Below are 17,803 nucleotides of genomic sequence, written 5' to 3' on the forward strand. Positions count from 1 at the left end.
TGCTAGACACTGGCACTAGAGATGGGGCATTCCTAGACACTGGTACTAGAGATGGGGCATTCCTAGACACTGGCACTAGAGATGGGGCATTCCTAGACACTGGTACTAGAGATGGGGTATTCCTAGACACTGGTACTAGAGATGGGGCATTCCTAGACACTGGTACTAGAGATGGGGCATTGCTAGACACTGGCACTAGAGATGGGGCATTCCTAGACACTGGCACTAGAGATGGGGCATTGCTTGATGCTCGTACTAGAGATGGGGCATTCCTAGACGCTGGCACTAGAGATGGGGCATTGCTAGACGCTGGTACTAGAGATGGGGCATTCCTAGAGACTGGTACTAGAGATGGGGCATGCTAGACACTGGCACTAGAGATGGGGCATTCCTAGACACTGGCACTAGAGATGGGGCATTGCTAGATGCTCGTACTAGAGATGGGGCATTCCTAGACGCTGGCACTAGAGATGGGGCATTGTTAGATGCTGGTACTAGAGATGGGGCATTCCTAGACGCTGGTACTAGAGATGGGGCATTCCTAGACGCTGGTACTAGAGATGGGGCATTGCTAGACACTGGCACTAGAGATGGGGCATTGCTAGACACTGGCAATAGAGATGGGGCATTCCTAGACACTGGCACTAGAGATGGGGCATTCCTAGACGCTGGCACTAGAGATGGGGCATTGCTAGACACTGGTACTAGAGATGGGGCATTCCTAGACGCTGGTACTAGAGATGGGGCATTCCTAGACGCTGACACTAGAGATGGGGCATTGCTAGACACTGGTACTAGAGATGGGGCATTCCTAGATGCTGGTACTAGACATGGGGCATTCCTAGACGCTGGCACTAGAGATGGGGCATTGCTAGACACTGGCACTAGAGATGGGGCATTGCTAGACACTGGCACTAGAGATGGGGCATTGCTAGACACTGGTACTAGAGATGGGGCATTCCTAGACGCTCGTACTAGAGATGGGGCATTCCTAGACGCTCGTACTAGAGATGGGGCATTCCTAGACGCTGGCACTAGAGATGGGGCATTGCTAGACGCTGGTACTAGAGATGGGGCATTGCTAGACGCTGGTACTAGAGATGGGGCATTCCTAGACGCTGGTACTAGAGATGGGGCATTCCTAGACACTGGTACTAGAGATGGGGCATTCCTAGACGCTGGCACTAGAGATGGGGCATTGCTAGACACTGGCATGAGAGATGGGGCATTCCTAGACACTGGCACTAGAGATGGGGCATTCCTAGACGCTGGTACTAGAGATGGGGCATTGCTAGATGCTGGTACTAGAGATGGGGCATTCCTAGACGCTGGTACTAGAGATGGGGTATTGCTAGACGCTGGTACTAGAGATGGGGCATTCCTAGACGCTGGTACTAGAGATGGGGCATTACTAGACACTGGTACTAGAGATGGGGCATTCCTAGACGCTGGTACTAGAGATGGGGCATTGCTAGACACTGGTACTAGAGATGGGGCATTCCTAGACGCTGGTACTAGAGATGGGGCATTCCTAGACACTGACACTAGAGATGGGGCATTCCTTGACACTGGTACTAGAGATGGGGCATTGCTAGACACTGATACTAGAGATGGGGCATTGCTAGACGCTGGTACTAGAGATGGGGCATTCCTAGACGCTGGTACTAGAGATGGGAAATTCCTAGACACTGGTACTAGAGATGGGGCATTCCTAGACACTGGTACTAGAGATGGGGCATTGCGAGACACTGGTACTAGAGATGGGGCATTGCGAGACACTGGTACTAGAGATGGGGCATTCCTAGACACTGGTACTAGAGATGGGGCATTCCTAGACACTGGTACTAGAGATGGGGCATTGCGAGACACTGGTACTAGAGATGGGGCATTGCTAGACACTGGTACTAGAGATGGGGCATTCCTAGACACTGGTACTAGAGATGGGGCATTCCTAGACACTGGTACTAGAGATGGGGCATTGCGAGACACTGGTACTAGAGATGGGGCATTGCTAGACACTGGTACTAGAGATGGGGCATTCCTAGACGCTGGTACTAGAGATGGGGCATTGCGAGACACTGGTACTAGAGATGGGGCATTGTTAGACACTGGCACTAGAGATGGGGCATTGCTAGACATTGGTACTAGAGATGGGGCATTCCTAGACACTGGTACTAGAGATGGGGCATTCCTAGACACTGGTACTAGATATGGTACATTCCTAGACGCTGGTACTAGAGATGGGGCATTCCTAGATACTGGTACTAGAGATGGGGCATTCCTAGATACTGGTACTAGAGATAGGGCATTGCTAGACACTGGCACTAGAGATGGGGCATTGCTAGACATTTGTACTAGAGATGGGGCATTCCTAGACACTGGTACTAGAGATGGGGCATTCCTAGATACTGGTACTAGAGATAGGGCATTGCTAGACACTGGCACTAGAGATGGGGCATTGCTAGACATTGGTACTAGAGATGGGGCATTCCTAGACACTGGTACTAGAGATGGGGCATTCTTAGACACTGGTACTAGAGATGGGGCATTCCTAGATACTGGTACTAGAGATAGGGCATTGCTAGACACTGGTATTAGAGATGGGGCGTTCCTAGACACTGGTACTAGAGATAGGGCATTGCTAGACACTGGCAATAGAGAATGGGCATTGCTAAACAGTGGCACTAGTGGTGTGACATTACTAGACACTGGCATTAGAGATGGGTAACTGTTAGAGGCTAATATTAGTGGTGTGTCATTTCCAGTCACTGGCACTAGCGATGTGACATTGATAGACACTGGTACTAGAGATAGGGCATCAAAAGACACTGGCACTTGATGTGGTGCCCTGCTAAACACTGGAACTAGAGATGGGGAATTTTAGACACTGGCACTAGAGGTTGTTCCTTTCTAGGTACTGGCACTAGAAAAATAAGATTTTACACTTACCGGTAAATCTATTTCTCGTAGTCCGTAGAGGATGCTGGGACTCCGTAAGGACCATGGGGAATAGACGGGCTCCGAAGGATACATGGGCACTTTAAGAAAGACTTTAGACTCTAGGTGTGCACTGGCTCCTCCCTCTATGCCCCTCCTCCAGACCTCAGTTAGAGAAACTGTGCCCAGAGGAGATGGACAGTACGAGGAAAGGATTTTGGTAATCCAAGGGCAAGATTCATATCAGCCCCACCAATCACACCGTATAACTTGTGATAAACTACCCAGTTAACAGTATGAACAAACAACAAAGTCTCGGTCCAAACCGATGAACTATAATACAACCCTTATGTAAGCAATAACTAGATACAAGTCTTGCAGAAGAAGTCCGCACTTGGGACGGGCGCCCAGCATCCTCTACGGACTACGAGAAATAGATTTACCGGTAAGTGTTAAATCTTATTTTCTCTAACTTCCTAGAGGATGCTGGGACTCCGTAAGGACCATGGGGATTATACCAAAGCACCCAAACGGGCGGGAGAGTGCGGATGACTCTGCAGCACCGATTGAGCAAACAGGAGGTCCTCCTCAAACTCATAGAATTTTGCAAAAGTGTTTGACCCCGACCAAGTAGCAGCTCGGCATAGCTGTAGTGCCGAGACCCCTCGGGCAGCCGCCCAAGACGGGCCCACCTTCCTAGTGGAATGGGCCTTAACCAATTTCGGTAACGGCAATCCCGCCGTAGAATGCGCCTGCTGAATCGTGTCACAGATCCAGCAAGCAATAGTCTGCTTTGAAGCAGGGCCGCCAACCTTGTTGGCTGCATACAGGACAAACAGTGCTTCTGTTTTTATAATCCTAGCCATTCTGGCCACGTAAATTTTCAAAGCCCTGACCACATCAAGGGACTCGGAATCCTCCAAGTCCCGTGTAGCCACAGGCACGACAATAGGTTGGTTCATATGAAAGGATGAGACCACTTTAGGTAGGAAGTGAGGACGGGTCCGCAACTCCGCTCTATCCACATGGAAAACCAGATAGGGGCTTTTATGTGTCAAAGCCGCCAATTCCGAAACTCGCCTAGCCGAAGCCAAGGCTAACAACATGACCACCTTCCAAGTGAGATATTTCAACTCCACTGTTTTAAGTGGTTCAAACCAATGTGACTTAAGGAAACTTAACACCACGTTAAGGTCCCAAGGCACCACCGGAGGTACAAAAGGAGGCTTAATATGCAGTACTCCCTTCACAAAAGTCTGTACTTCAGGTAAAGAGGCCAATTCCTTTTGAAAGAAAATGGATAAGGCCGAAATCTGAACTTTAATGGAGCCTAATTTTAGGCCCAAATTCACTCCAGTATGTAGGAAGTGAAGAAAACGTCCGAGATGGAATTCTTCCGTAGGAGCATTCCTGGCCTCACACCAAGAAACATATTTTTGCCATATTCGGTGATAATGTTTTGCTGTCACGTGCTTCCTAGCCTTTATCAGAGTAGGAATGACCTCATCCGGAATGCCCTTTTCCGCTAGGATTCGGCGTTCAACCACCATGCCGTCAAACGCAGCCGCGGTAAGTCTTGGAACAGACAGGGACCTTGTTGTAGCAGGTCCTGCCTTAGAGGAAGAGGCCACGGATCTTCTGTGAGCATTTCTTGCAGATCCGGATACCAGGTCCTTCGTGGCCAATCTGGAACAATGAGAATTGTTCTCACTCCTCTTCTTATTATTATCCTCAACACCTTGGGTATGAGAGGAAGAGGAGGAAACACATATACCGACTGGAACACCCACGGTGTCACTAGGGCGTCCACCACTACCGCCTGAGGGTCTCTTGACCTGGCGCAATACCGTTGTAGCTTTTTGTTGAGACAGGATGCCATCATGTCTACTTGGGGTAGTCCCCACCGACTTGCAATGTGCGCGAAGACTTCCTGATGAAGTCCCCACTCTCCCGGATGCAGATCGTGTCTGCTGAGGAAGTCCGCTTCCCAGTTGTCCACTCCCGGAATGAACACTGCTGACAGAGCGCTTACATGATTCTCCGCCAAGCAAAGAATTCTGGTGACTTCCGCCATTGCCACTCTGCTCCTTGTGCCGCCTTGGCGGTTTACATGAGCTACTGTGGTGATGTTGTCTGACTGGATCAGAACTGGTCGATTGCGAAGTAACATCTCCGCTTGACGTAGGGCGTTGTATATGGCCCTTAGTTCCAGGATGTTGATGTGAAGACAAGTCTCTTGACTTGACCAAAGTCCTTGGAAATTTCTTCCCTGTGTGACTGCTCCCCAACCTCAGAGGCTCGCGTCCGTGGTCACCAAGATCCAGTCCTGAATGCCAAACCTGCGGCCTTCCAGGAGGTGAGCACTGTGCAGCCACCACAGGAGAGATATCCTGGCTCTGGGAGACAGGGTGATCCTTTGATGCATTTGTAAATGAGACACGGACCATTTGTCCAGTAGGTCCCATTGAAAAGTCCTTGCATGGATCCTGCCGAAGGGGGTGGCCTCGTACGATGCCACCATCTTCCCCAGGACACGGGCGCAGTGAAGCACTGAAACCTTTTTTGGCTTTAATAGGTTCCTGACCAGAGCTATGAGCTCCTGAGCCTTTTCCATCGGAAGAAACACCTTTTTCTGTTCCGTGTCCAGAATCAGGCCCAAAAAGGTCAGACGCGTTGTAGGAACCAGCTGGGACTTCGGAATATTGAGAATCCAGCCGTGCTGTTGCAACGTCTTCACTGACAGTGACACGCTGTCCAGTAACTTCTCTCGAGATCTCGCCTTTATGAGGAGATCGTCCAAGTATGGGATAATTGTGACACCCTGCTTGCGCAGGAGCACCATCATTTCCGCCATTACCTTGGTGAAGATTCTTGGGGCCGTGGAAAGCCCAAACGGCAAAGTCTGAATTTGGTAATGACAGTCCTGTACCGCAAATCTCAGGAACGCCTGGTGAGGAAAAAAAAACGGAACATGAAGGTAAGCATCCTTTATGTCCAGGGAAACCATCCAATCCCCCCCCCCTCCAGGCTGGCGATGACCGCTCTGAGCGATTCCATCTTGAACTTGAACTTTTTCAAGTACAGGTTCAGGGATTTTAGATTCAAAATGGGTCTGACCGAACCGTCCGGTTTCGGAACCACAAACAGGGTTGAGTAATACCCCTTTCCTTGCTGGAGAAGAGGAACCTTGACTATCACCTGTTGCAGGTACAATTTTTGAATTGCAGTTAACACTAACTCCCTTTCTGAGGGAGAAGCCGGGAGAGCCGATTTGAAAAACCGGCGAGGAGGCATCTCTTCGAATTCCAGCCTGTATCCCTGAGAAACAATCTCTATTGCCCAGGGATCCACCTGTGAGTGAACCCAGACGTGGCTGAAAAATCGAAGACGTGCCCCCACTTGATCTGGCCCCCCCAGGGAAGCCCCAGCGTTTTGCGGTGGATTTTGCAGACGTAGGGGAGGACTTCTGCTCCTGGGAACTAGCTGTGTGCAGCTTTTTTCCCCTGCCTTTACCTCTGGCAAGAAAGGACGATCCCCGTACCTTTTTGCTTTTATTTGAACGAAAGGACTGCATCTGAAGACATTCTACATAACCATCCAGTCCGGTGTCGGCGTTGCCGACGGCGACCTGACAATCATGCACTCCCCCTCCTCCTTAGGCGAGCCTTCATCGTCAAACATGTCGACACACGCGTACCGACACACCCCACACACACAGGGAAACTCTTTTCTGAAGACAGGTTCCCCTATAGGCCCTTTGGAGAGACAGAGAGAGAGTATGCCAGCACACACCCCAGCGCTATATGACCCCGGAGAAAAACACAGAATGTTTACCCAGTAGCGCTGCTGTAATGTATAATCGCCAATTATGTGCCCCCCCCTCTACTTTAAAACCCTCTTTCACCGTGTGTCAAGCAGGGCAGAGTCCGGTGAGCTTCCTCTCAGGGGAGCTGTGGAGAGAAAATGGCGCTGGTGAGTGCTGAGGGAGAAGCCCCGCCCCCTCGGCGGCGGGCTTCTGTCCCGCTCAAATTGAATACAATATGGCGGGGGCTCATTTATATTCATGTACAGTGCCCACCTGTACATGTATATAGTCATTTGCCATAGGAGAGGTATTCTATTGCTGCCCAGGGCGCCCCCCCCCCCCTGCGCCCTGCACCCTTACAGTGACCGGAGTGTGTGAGGTGTATGGGAACAATGACGCACAGCTGCAGTGCTGTGCGTTACCTCAGTGAAGCACCCGAAGGCTTCTGCCGCCTCAGTATTTTCTTTCTTCGTTTCTTCCGGCTCTGTGAGAAGAACGGCGGCGCGGCTCTGGGATGAACGCCCAGGACGAACCTGTGTTCCACTCCCTCTGGAGCTAATGGTGTCCAGTAGCCGAGAAGCAGAGCCTATCATTTAAGTAGGTCTGCTCCTCTCTCCTCAGTCCCTCGATGCAGGGAGTCTGTTGCCAGCAGAGCTCCCTGAAAATAAGAAAAAACCTAACAAAATGCTTTCTTAGCAGGAAACTCAGGAGAGCTCCCTGCAGTGCACCCATCTTCCTCTGGGCACAGTCTAAAACTGAGGTCTGGAGGAGGGGCATAGAGGGAAGAGCCAGTGCACACCCAGAGTCTAAAGTCTTTCTTAAAGTGCCCATGTCTCCTGCGGAGCCCGTCTATTCCCCATGGTCCTATAGGAGTCCCAGCATCCTCTAGGACGTTAGAGAAATGGGGCATAGCTAGGAATTGGCACTAGAGGTGGGTCATTGTTAGGCATTCTCAGTAGAGCTAAGACGTAGCTAGGCACTGGCACTAGAGATGATGCTTTGATAAGCTCTGGCAGTAGATGTGAGGCATTGCCAGACACTGGCACTACATGTGTGAAGTTGCTAGGCACTGATAATAGAGGTGGGACACTGCTAGGCACTGATAATAGAGGTGGGACACTGCTAGGCACTGATAATAGAGGTGGGACACTGCTAGACACTGATAATAGAGATGGAGTCTTCACTCCCCCCTTCTTCTCTCCATGCCCCCCCTCCCCCTCCAAACCTTCTCTGAATCTCTAGTCCCCTTTTCTCTCTTCCCAGTCCCATCATCTTTTTCCTACCCCTGCTGCCTCTCTCTGTTGCCATCACTCACCCTCTCCTGACACAGGTGCATCTCTGACACAGGTGTGAGAGTTTGTTCCATACCAACTGTCAAAACATTCCAGTAGGATAACATTATTATTATTTTTTATCAGCAGTTGATTTTATTACATAGATTGCATACAATTGTTTAAGAGATTTGCTGTGTTGTCCTGAGGATTTCTTATTTTATTGACAAGATCTGGCATGGGGCACACATGTGAATGTTTGTCTGGAGGAGACCAGAATTGCGCTACCGCTGCGCTCGGCACAGGGTACCGTTCCCAATTCTAGTCCACGTGGATCGGAAAGTATGAAAAAGTTCAAAAAATAACAAAAATGTGAAAAACTCATGTCCACCTTTTTCCATGTCAACCTTGTTCATGTCGACCTTTTGTCCACGTCGAACTATTTCAGGTGTTGACCTAAGGTGTGTCGACCAATTGGTGTCGACCTAAGTGGTGTCGACCTTATTGGTGTCGACCTGGAGTTTGGATACCATGTTGCATACAGAATGTTTTGGCAAAACTAGTTTCACGGCAGTGGTCATTGGAAGAGCTAAAATAGCAAAAAGGTCAAAGATAACATTCCAATAAATTTGACAAAGGGTACTTGAGATGAAGGAATATGGTTAAAAAGCATACTCTATCACCAATAAACAAATGAAAAGCAGCTTCGCCAGGTTTATCTGTATAAATGTTATATATTTTGTGCTTCCTGAACAGTAAACATTGCAGTAATTGTTTTGTAATTTGCTGTAATTTCTGATCTAGTTCCTAAATTTGAGGAACTTCAGTTTACAATGTAATATCAGTAGTAGTAATTGGAAACCATAATTGGAAAATAAATATTTTAGATATGAGTTCCATTACTGTATGTAAAACTCATAGGAAGATCTATCCATTCCTTTTGTTAAACTTGGAATAAATCGGTAAGAACTCTTCAAGACTTTGGCTAACTGATCCAGTCTAAAGGGCCCTACACATTCGGCGATGCTCCGCCGAGGTGCCCAACAGTTTCACTCCCCCCGTCTCCCAGCTCCATAGCACTGCACGCTAATATGGACAAGATAGTCCATAGTAGCCTGCATGTATAAGTGACGAGGCACCAACGATGAACGAGCGCGCAGGGCCGTCTTTTCGTATGGGCTCAATGGGCTCTTGCCCAAGGGACCCAGGAGTATAAGGGTCCTAGGCTGATAGCTGAGGGTCCCCTCTTTCCAGGGGTACCAGATTTTTGAAAATCGGCACTGGGGAACCGGAGATATCCGACTTGAAAGCAGTGGTCCCCATCCAAGCCTGTTAATTGCTCTTTCCAGCCAGATATCTCAAGTTCTGTCTGACTTAGAGTTTTTATAAGGGTATAATCCTAAAGCTGTGACTCTCCACTTTTGGTGGATACTGGCAGCTTGTTTTTTCTATGCCCAGAACCAGAGATATTAGCCTTCAAGCAGCTGGTCACTGCTCCAGCTCCACACGCCTAATATGCAGCTTTATATTTTCGTTGGTGAATTGCTCTGGCTCCTGAGCGCTGATCCCTAAGTCCCTAGAACCTCCTCCTGAAAGGTGGGACTCTCCAGTTACTTATACCATTGAAAGCTAAGAAATCTATTTTCAGGAACTTGAAATATCTGCAGTCAAGCAAGCTGCACTCCCACCAGAAAATGATGAATATTAAGCCCACTCCACTATACACCCCTCCCCTACATATTAAACCCTGCCCTACCACCCTGGAAGTCATGTACCAGGGCTTCTTCATTCAGCCCAATGCCCCCTTCTACAGTCTAGCCGCATCTGTGCAGTAAAGGAGTAATTAGCAGAAAGTACTGCTCCAGGTCCTACATGCTGAGCGGAAGATAGAACACGCCCTACTGCCCGCGGGACATCAAAGCTGCTGCTGATAGCACCCCCCACCCCTAAAACTGGAGGATGGGTAGGGGCCCCAGTGCATTGCTGTGCCCAGGGGCCTACACTGCTGTTAAGACGGCCCTGCGAGCGCGGCGCCGTGCATTGTTCATCGCTGCTGCCTACACACTGAAGGATATGAACGAGTTCTCGTTCATTAATGAACGAGAACGTTCGTATCATTCAGTGTTATCATCCAGTGTGTAGGGCCCATAACATGTAGTAATTTGCAGAAAGTTATCTAGAACTGTGATGTAATTTAAGGGCCCTCTATCGGAGACTAAAGATTGTGGCTAGCCATTTCATGAAAGATTTTATCTATTTGAGGAGCACTGGAGGCTTCAAATGTTCAGCAGATGTCAAGAATCTGGATAAAAAAGCACATGGATGTAGGATGCGTCTGCGATCTCTGAGATAAAACTGACCCTACCACAGAATTTGGAGCATAGTTCTAGAGCAAAAGACTGAGCTGGATCTGGATGTACTAGAACGGAGCAGATTGAAAAGCTTGTTTCAAGAGCTGAAAAAACTTTCTTGGCAGAATCAGATAAAACAAATGAAACTTATTTGAGTTTCAATGCAGTGAGTGGCTGAACAATTTTTTAAAAGCTCTTTATGAAACCCTTATAATAGTTTACAAAGCTAATACATATCTGCACAGCCTTTACATCCAAAGGAAGAGGTCACTCTTGCATTGCTAAAGTGTTAGTGGAATCCATACCTAACCCTTTTGGTGAAACGACATGTTCCAGGAACTCAAATGTTTTCAGTATAGAAGATACATTTTTCTAACTTGGCATAGAGGTTGTGTTGTTGCAACCTTTCCAAAACAATCCAGCCATGGTATATATTTTCCATAGGATATTGTGGAAAGATTTTAATGTTGACCCGATAAATGATAAACTTAAAATGTCCCAGAAAGCATGTTAACAAAAATGTGTAAAGTTGTGGTGTTCCAGAGACCAAACTGCATGACTAAATATTCTAAATGACTCTAATGAGATATGAAAGCCATTTTATATTCATCTGGACGAATCTGGATCAGGTTATAAACACCCTCTTAGATCCAATTTGTTAAATATGCAGGCAGACCATAAGATTTCAAAAAGTTCAAGAAGAGTGGTAATGGAGAAAGGTTTTCGATGGTAAAGGATTTAAGGGCTCAGTAATCTATACTAGGACATCCTTCTTGTGTAAATCCTAAAGCTAAATTATCCTCAATGTAATCTTTTATATCCCTCAGTTCTGGTTCTGAAAGAGAGTCAATTCTTCCAAAAGGCATCGGAACCTCAGGGCCCATATCAATCGGACTTTCATGCTGTCGATGTGGAGGCTTGTTTTTTATAAAAAATATCAGAAAGCTCATGGTAGATCTCAGGCAATTTCCCTTTCTCTGGCACAAGAGACCCACAGATGGTAAGTGAAAGTGAAATGGTTGGGCTTTGTGTCTTCAACCATGGTATGACTAATATTAGACAATGAAGAGAGAGAACTACAGCTAAAGACATTTGTTATTGGTGTCCTTGAATGGTCTCAAATGTCAAGGCAGAGGTTTCATGCATAACAGGGCCAGATGTAATGGTTGTTCTATGCACAGTTTCTAAAGGTACAACTTTATTCTTGGGAATGAGAAATCATTGTAGATGGTCCACTAATCATTGAGCTATGAAATCACCCATTGCACCTGAATTGATTAAAGCAGGGATTGAGAATGAGGTTTCCATAACAGGTGATAAAGGGGCATTTGTGATCTTGGACCCTAACTCTCATCAAGGACTTTTGGTTTTTAAATTTCTCAGATTCTGTTACAATGTGCTCAGAAATGCTTGGCACTACCACAATAGTTCCATAGATTCAACTCCTGTCTGAGTTGTTTCTCTTGAAGAGTAAGAGGACCTCCAAATTCTTCCTGTTTGTATTGTCTCTGGTTCAGTCTTCTCAGGAACAGCAAGAGGATCATGTCTTAGGATAATAAGGTATCCCAGAACCCATGCGCTGACCATCTTCTGTCTAACAACGCTCTGCCAAATGTATCTCAATAGCGAGGCACCAATCAATGAACACCTCTAATCCATGCGGAAGATCCATATTGGCTAGTTTACCCTTTACATCGGCATTCGACCATGATGGAACTGGTGACGTTTAGCTGCAGCATTCAATTCCATGCTCCCCATACAGGAACGGAATGCAATTAATTAATCAATCCAGAATGAGACTCTTGTCGTAAGTTAACCAAATGGGTTTCAGGTGAGGTAGCTCAGTGGGGTCATTAAAAGATCAGCCATAATCTTGCAGAAACATGGTAATGGATTCCATCATACAGTAGGATTTCATCTCTCCATATAAGGAGGTGGGTCCTTTTCTTTTCAGCAGTATCAGACTCAATCCCTCTTTCTGGGAGTCTGTAGAATAGGTACGAGGACTCATCTATGAGCCTTTTTCTAAGACAACTTGGAGAGTGCTTTGAGCTCCACTAGAAGATATAAAAGATAGACAGAGAATCACCAAATCATCTTCTACAGAATCTCAGCATTAATTACACAACCTTTGTAGAACGTCTACATGAGATGGCATATTTTGAGTCCTAGATGGAGATTTTGTTTATGAAATGAAATGGGATTAATTGCTTATAGACAATAGGAAGATGAACCTCTATTCCCCCCTTCATGTCACTATGTCATTCCATTGTATTGTCTGTAGTGTAGTAATTATCCATATTATAATAAAAACCTTAAGAAAGGATGACAAACAATCATCGTAAGTACAATTGTCTTTGAAGAAATGTTTTATTTTGCCTTATGTTGTACCACGTACTACACTTTAATAATGTCATCTTGAAATTGAAAACATAAAAAATGCAATAAAAAAAAGGAGAGATGTCAAAAACTGTCTAAAGCTCCTGGACCGGATAGTTATACAATCATATCCTATGAAACCTTTGCTCCACAACTCATCCCACACATGGTTTCTCTATTTAACAAGATTATGCAGAGCACCCCCTTCCACACTGACTCCACGATTTCCCGTATTATTGTCATTCTGAAACCCGGTAAAGACCCCCATTGCTGCTCCAATTATAGGCCCATCTTGTTAATGAATGCAGATCTTAAGCTTTTTGCTAAGATATTAGCGTCTCGTCTCAATACTGTGTTAGCTTCATTGATAGACCATGATTAAGTGGGATTTATTCCGGGTCGGCAGGTCTAGGATAACACCAGGCGCACTATTAATTTAATTCATCGTATAAACTCTACCAAGATGTCCGCGGTCGCTGTAGCACTCGACGCTGAAAAGGCGTTTGATCATATATCCTGGCCCTTTTTATTTTCCACGTTGTCCTCCTTTGGCCTCCAAGGTCATTTTCTTACTGCAGTTAAAGCCCTTTATTCTAGTCCCTCGTCTATGGTTATGACGAATGGCCTCAGCTCACCCCAGTTACGTCTGCAAAATGGCACTCGGCAAGGCTGCCCACTCTCACCCTTAATATTTTCTTTATGTATTGAACCCCTCACAGCTCGTATTGCTCCAACGTTGATAATGGGGGTGTCACTGTGGGCAGCAATGAATACTGTATAAATATCTCTGTTTGCGGACAAAGTGCTCCTGACCCTTTCAAATCCTTTAATATCTCTCCCTAACTAACTTGCGAAACGAACTTCGCTTAAATGGTTCCCAATCAGGTTATAAAGTTAATCATACCAAATCAGAGGCATTGGCATTTAATGTTCCTTCTCAAATTTATGCAACATTGAATTTCCCTTTCTTTGGAGACCTGCGGCTATCAAATACCTCAGAATAAATATCACTAAATCCGATTCTGCTCTATATTAGGCCAATTATGTTCCTATTATTAAAACGTTCACACAAGATTTGGATAAATGGGATCATATATATATTTCCTGGATAGGTAGGGTTAACGGTTTCAAAATGAACTTTCTCCCTCGCATTTTATACTTGTTCCAAACTATCCCAATCTTGGTATCCTGCATTACTCTAACTTCCCTACAAAAACTGTGTCACAAATTTGTTTGGGCTAATCGTAAACCCTGCGTGCGACGCTCCATTCTAACTAAGAATACAACATCAGGCGGATTGGGTTGCCCTAATTTACAAGCGTATTATATAGTATACCAACTTAATCACATGGTATCCTGGCACTCACCCCAGGGGGCTAAAAAATGGGTAGAAATTGAGAACTCCTTACTTCGGAATAACCATCTGGATTCCCTTTTATGGCTCCCCAAGTAATGCAGACCAGCTTCGGTTCATCTTACTCCCACGGTTAATTTCACCCTTGGGTTGTGGGATAAAACTCGTACCGCTCATAATCTCTCCACATACTCCGCTGTCACCGATCTGGGACCATCCAGCCCTCCCTCCAGAGTTTGATCGTTACATGGCAGCACCATGACAATCCCGTGGAATCACGAGATTCATCCATATTAAAGGACACTCGGCTCCGACAAACTTTGTAGAGTGTCAGGATCGCCTTGGTGTTCCCTCCTCGTGTTGTTTCCAGTATATTCAAATTTATAGTTTTCTCAGATCTCAACTTAAGTTTTCCTCTTTGAGGTCGCCTACTTCCTTTGAACACGTGTCTATTTTCAATTGTCAGGAAAGGGAACATCTCGACAATATATAACTCCATTCTAACACCTGATCCCCCTCCTCGTGAACCCCACGAATTGGCATGGGAAGTAGATTTTTCTCAACCTCTGGAGGATGATCAAAGGGAAGAAATTAGATAGCGCTTTGCTAAAGCTTCCATAAAGTTTAGACCCGGTGGTACCTTGTTCCCTCTAGACTTCACTCTATTTTTCCTGCGACCTCAAATCAATGCTGGAGACTGTGTGGGTATGAGGGCACCTTTTTCCACATTTGGTGGACCAGTCTCTCTGTTTGTCCCTTCTGGAATTTAGTTGGTTCAATGATTACTCAATCTCTTGACAGATAATTGTTCTTTCCCCGCAACAGCTCTAATTCATGCCCCTATCCTTGACCTACCCAGGACCCATCATAAGCTCATTATGCATATCTGCGTGGCGGCTAAATCCCTGATAGACCGTAAAGCACCTTCCCTGGCCGCACTTGTGGCTAAAATTAACTATGTTGCCAATATGGAATATATCACTAGTTCACGGAATAATACATTGGGTAAATTTTACAATGTCCGGTCTCCGTGGTACCTCACTCGCACCCGCCCCATACCCGGACTCTGCTGATATTTAAATTTAAATCTATCCCCCCATTCTCTTTTATCCTTCTTTTTGTTTCCTTCCCCCTTCCCAAGCTTACACACTTTTCTTTCTTTCTTTTTATTTATTTTTTCCCTTCAGTGTTTTTCTTTTTTTTAATCTTATTCTTGAGAATTGTAAAAAAACAACAACTAAGGAATTGACCCTTTATTCCATTATTTTTGGAAGCAACTTGTGTGGTTGTTCTCTGATATGTTGATATATTGCTATTCATAATATCTTCTCATTCCACTGTTTTTGAGTGTCTTCTCACTTTGTCAATGTCAGCCATTATCATTATTGCTGTTCAACTACATTCAATATGTGTATTGTCGATCATTGTATTTGGATTATTGCTTCCCTGTACTGCTGATACCAGTCAATTCTCAATAATGAATGAAATTAACTGCTCATTTATGTCTTGAGCCACCGCTGTGGCTCATTCCTCTTTGCATTCTGTTTATGTTTTTATGCTGTATTCCTGTAAGCATTCCTGATTTTCTCATGTACTTGTTTAGAGTACTGTTACGATCCGCCTTTGGTAAGTCTGTGTAACTGCAGCCTGTCTCCTGTATGTGTGGCTTGTGCACCCTCACCTGTCAGATAATTAGGCCATTATGTGGTGAGTCTGTGTAACTGCAGCCTGTCTCCTGTATGTGTGGCCTGTGCAGTCTCACCTGTCAGATAATTCGGCCCTTACCTTGTGTCTGGCTTCCAGCCATCTATGGTGAAATCTTGAACCACTGCAATTGGTTCTATTGTACTACTTGTGATGTCTACTTGGAATCCTGTGTACCCTGCCCTGACAGAATCCTGAGTTCATTACCCGTCACCTGAGTTCTTGCTTCAGTGAGAACCTCTCAGCTCGTATTAGATCCTGTCTGCCTGTGTTGAACCCGTGACCCGGAGACCTTGCAGGATTGATTACCTGACCAGAATCAGCTAGCCTTGACCCAGGTTTTTGTGGAGTTTCCACACAGACACTGCTTGCCTGCATTTCTGTATTATAACATCTTATGCATTGTTGCTTTCACAATCACTCATATTCAGTGTCATAGCTTTCAACACTCTGTGCCTTGGTTACTATGTTGGGATTTTCACATAATCTGTTCATTGTCCTTTCTGTATTCTCTCTCATTGGTAGTCATGCTAGTCTTAGTTAGCTTCCCCCTTTTTCACTCGCAGTCTCAGTTGGTGCCTTGTTACCTCATAAGACCTGGGGGAATCAGAGTCTGGGTGGACCTAATTTGCCCATTCAAATGCGGATGCTATAGGAGAAGACTAGCTTTGCAGGCACCAACTGACCACTGGGGGGAGTAACGGAGTCAGTGGTTAGTGTAGGCGTTGCTGCGGTCATCCATATCTAGCCGCAGCTTCACTCGTGAGTAATGGAACTCCCCAGTTGCCAACCACTCCCCTGAGTTCTAGGTACTCAGTTCGTAACAATTTATAATATTTGTCATGTATTCACTACACAGTTTTAGAGGAACTACTGATCTTTGGTGGAATTTTTTTTGCCAGTTTAGTCAAATTATGTGAAAAAATATATATATTTTTCAAAAAGATTCCAAAAATATTATCCTCACTAATTCTAACCAATCCTATATGTACTGTATTCAGCTCATTGTAAATATTTTTTCCCCACACACAGCCAGCAGAATTTGTATATCATGGCTTATAAATCCTACGGTCGTAGAGTAAATTAAAAGTTGTTTTTCTTTTTATGACCAGTCATTGGTTTACTGTTTTTATGTTGTTATTTATTTTTTTTACCCTTATTTAATCATATTGTCTTTGGTGGTCATTCCGAGTTGTTCGCTCGTTGCCGATTTATTTTCGCTATGCTGCGATTTGTTGCTAAATGCGCATGCGCATGATACGCAGCGCGCATGCGCTTAGTTATTTAACTAAAAACTTAGCCATTTTGCTGTTGATCGTGCGGCGCTTTTCAGTCGCACTGCTGATCGGTGAGTGATTGACAGGAAAGGGGCGTTTCTGGGTGGTAACTGAGTGTTTTCCGGGAGTGTGCTAAAAAACGCATGCGTGTCAGGGAAAAACGCGGGCGTGGCTGGAGTAACGGGGGAGTGGCTGGCCGAACGCAGGGCATGTTTGTGACGTCAAACCAGGAACTAAACGGACTGAGCTGATCTCAATCTAGGAGTAGGTCTGGAGCTACTCAGAAACTGCAAAGAATTATTTAGTAGCAGTTCTGCTAATCTTTCGTTCGCTATTCTGCTAAACTAAGATACACTCCCAGAGGGCGGCGGCCTAGCGTGTGCAATGCTGCTAAAAGCAGCTAGCGAGCGAGCAACTCGGAATGAGGGCCTTTGTTCTTAATTGATTCCTATTCATGCAGTCTAATAATGACATTAATTTAGTCTTTTCCTTTAACTCTCATTTTATTTACATTTTTGCATGTCTTAAAGAGACACCATCTGCAAAATACATTTTGGTAAATATGAAGTAGAATGAAACTATAAAATTTCCTTTTTTTTTTTTTAGTTTATGGCAATGATGGCGCCTGCAGGCTGCAGAGCGGCACTAAAACTCCACCAAATAACCTGCAGATGTTACTGTAACACGGTTATTACTAGGCTTGAAACAACAATATATTGCTGCAG

Source organism: Pseudophryne corroboree, chromosome 4, assembly GCF_028390025.1.
Source record: "Pseudophryne corroboree isolate aPseCor3 chromosome 4, aPseCor3.hap2, whole genome shotgun sequence".
Lineage (NCBI taxonomy): Eukaryota > Metazoa > Chordata > Amphibia > Anura > Myobatrachidae > Pseudophryne > Pseudophryne corroboree.